Genomic DNA, 3696 nt, shown 5'->3' on the forward strand with positions numbered 1-3696 from the left:
GGGTCTTGCCTCTAGCCTCTTTGTAGGGAGTTCTGCTGAAGGGTTCTGTGCTGGGCCTGTGCTCTGGGTCTATTCAGGATCCCACCCAGCCCTGGGTCATCTCACTCACTCGCCGGCCTGTGCTCTGGGTCTGTTCAGGATCCCGCGGCCTGGGTCGTCTCACTCACCCGCCGGGCCTGCGCTCCGGGTCTGTTCAGCACAAATTCCTTATTGTTAAACATGTTAAATAAACCTACAAATAACTTTGTCAGTAACAGAATTTTGTTAGAGATAAACTACTTTTGAGATCAATTCAAATTCACTCAAAATATTCCATTTAAGAATATTAATCAGAAATTTTTTTTTGTTTTCCCGCTCAGAATGATTAAATTGGCTCATGAGCAAGCAATGAATTCATCTCCATCAAACTCTCACCCGGCAAAGAAAATAAACAACGCTGCTTTTCAGCTCGACTGGCACCTTCAAGCTGAGCTCAGAACTGTAATTAAAAAACATTTAGAAGTCTCATTTCATAGTTTACTCGTGGGAAGAAGAACATCTTGTTCCAGTTCCATTCCTAAAAACACCTCCCACACTACCCTCTGAGAAATTCTCAAAGGTCATGATTGAAGTAAGCACCTACCTTGGTTCACATGTGGCTCATTATGCCAGGTTATCACCATACCCCCTAAGTGATGTCAGCACATTTACTCTGCTTCCCAAGAGACAGGGTCATAGCATCCTCTCATCTCCAGAAGAGATTATAGGCTCTATCTCCTTTAAAAGTTCTCCCAGTATTAAATAGTAATAAATATAGACTCTGGGCTTTTGTATATGATTTGGAAGTACAATCTCCCAATGGCATGGCTATTTATCTTATCCAGAGATATGTGTCACTGTCTTAGCCTGCCAAGAACTAGAACCAGCCAGTTTGGGCTATATTTTGAGTTTCAGGCTACCCTGTTCTGCATTGTGAGACCCTGACTCAAAAAGTCAAAAACAAACAAACAATAAAGATACATTATTGTGTGGGTAATATCAATGGGAATATAAGGAGCTGTAACATGAAAAAGACTAAGTATTAGAAGTTTATTAATCCTCCATATTAAACAGTAAATTCAGTGTTCATAGAGAGTAAACTTCAAAACAAATCAATTAAGAGGAGCTGGATTGGGTCTTTCCCTGTATGACAAAGAAAATCATGCCAAGGAAAAGGCAAACAGTAGATGCACTGTAACTGGAATCTCCTTATGACCATTTCCAAAAGATTGAGTAATTAGAATATTGTAGAGTGTGGAGATAGAGCTCAGTGGCATAAACACTTGCTTGGAAAGTGCATGGTCCTCAGTTACATCCCTGGTATCAGAAACAAAACCAAAAATAAAATAAAAATAAATGCTAAAATGTTATAAATGTGGAAGACTATAGGAGGCTCTTGGAGGGTTTATCTGTGCATAAGTAAGTAAGAATATGGTTAGTATAGCTATTTTATATTACAAACTAAATTGGTACAAAAGCTACATTAAAAGGCCCATTTCAGGGCCAGCGAGATAGCTCAGCAGACTAAGCACCTGCTTAGGCAAGCGTAGAAACAAGGATCGACCTGTGGTACCACATTGTGGCGCAGGCCTGTCAACCCAGCGCTGGGCAGGCTGAAAAGAAGAGGATCACTATGAGTCCAATCTGTGTAGTAAGATCCTGTACCAAACACATTTTTAAAAAAAAAAAAAGGCTGATTTTTTTTTCTTTCAACACATGGTGTTCTTGAATTTGTTCTTCCAAAATAATTTGTGTTCAAGAAATAAAAAACCTATGCTCAAATGTTACAATATAATTATTACCATTTATGTTCATCGGCAGCCCAATAACAAATACCGCCATCTATTTATTTGGCTTTTAATAGACTTCATCAAATACTTTATTCAGTTAATTCAATTATCCTATATACTTTACATATTCTATTGCCATTTCCATCTCACTCTTCACCATTATGCTGTACTTTTCCTTCTCCAATTAATGCTTAAATCGGTCATTCATAACTCTGCAAACTCAACACCAGAGTTTAGATTTTAATTTGTAATCTCCATGGTTAATTTTTTAAAGGATCAGCAGCCAGATTCAGTGTGACACTCTGTGTGTGAGAAGATGTGTGCCTTCATAGTAATAAAGGAGACGTTGTTGCACAATTTGCTAACTTTACATCCTTCCATTTCAAAGGACTTCCCAGCGTACACTAATGGAACAGTCTTTCAACTCTAAACACAATGAACATCATCAACTTTCCATAGGAACTCTATCTTTGGGTTTGTTCCTTCCCTCTATTTGCTTCTGTACTTACAGCCCAGCACACTCTGGTACAATTTGCCTGTCATTCAGAATGTCGTTCACAAGATATTTACCAAACCCGGGGAAATTGACAAATGCAACAAGAGTAAAACCAATATGGTTAAAATATTTTTATTCAATTGCTTTATGCTAAGATGTCTGTCCCTAGCAGATCAACGTCTGTCCTGAACACAAGATATATCTACGCACTTTAATACAGATGGAAAAAGCAACACATGTCAGAGAGGCAGTTGATTTGATTACTGAATTAACTTTATTTCTGAATTGCCTCAAATCCATGGAAACCCTTCAAAAGTAGTAGAGCTTGATAGTTTGAAGCTTCAATGGAGTTTCTTCTGATTTTTAATGTATTTCTAGATATATTAAGGGAAAATGGAGAAACATGTTGAAAATATTTTTATCATGATATCAAGAATCTCCTATAACCCTATGATAGATTTAAATAAATTGTAGCATTTAAAAGACAAATGGATGTTTAAATGAATTTCTTTTTTAAAAAAAACCAAAAGTGGTATATGAGATTTTGGTGAAAATGTAAAATCTTTTTGAAGCAGAGTTGCTTAATCACTAAAGAGTTATGCCAAGATAACTGATAAAAAGGAAATAGCTAGCTGAAAATTAAATCCAGTGGGATATATAATAGTTTCTAAGTGAAGGAGCCATGGTGTGTTTCATTTCATTTTCTCTTCATTTACCATTTAGATACTGGAAGCTAGCTCTTCCTCAGCTCCTCCTCCATGAGAGAGCAGAAGTACCTGTCTGTGTACAGGAGGGAAAGGATGACTCATGAAAAAGACAAAAAGTCTTCAGACACCTTCAGGTGACTAATGCGGAAATAGACCAAGTGCAAAGGCACACCGAGTAAACCAAAAAACTTTTCAGTAACCTGCTTCACATGAAAATGATGAGAATATTTAAATGAATACAAAGAAAATGTTTGGGCCCAATGTTATAATTAGAAAACTCCCTGTCCTCTGGGGACCTGACTGAGTGATGGTTGCAAGATGAAAAATATACACAATCTATATGGAATTCCTGTTAATATAAATAACTTGCATTTCATTGATTTAGCATATTCCTTTCTCTTCAGGGCACTGACATTCATTGTGTATCTTGATGTTTCCTGTTTACTCTTCAAACTGTAACTTTGTTATGAACTCAGCCAAACATCATCTGCTACTAGGCACAGGGTCACTCGTGGTATTCCTAAGGGTCTGGCCAGCTCCAATAATTCATTTACAGTAATTTATTTGTAGTGAACTTGTGCTTGGACTCTCTGTCTCTTTCAAGCTGAAAGTTCTGTGGGGTCTCAAATGTTAAGAATGTCACCATTCACAACTTTAATATGTGATAAACATATCATGGATGAAG

Source organism: Octodon degus, unplaced genomic scaffold (assembly GCF_000260255.1).
Source record: "Octodon degus isolate 3935 unplaced genomic scaffold, OctDeg1.0 scaffold00020, whole genome shotgun sequence".
NCBI classification, from domain to species: Eukaryota; Metazoa; Chordata; class Mammalia; order Rodentia; family Octodontidae; genus Octodon; species Octodon degus.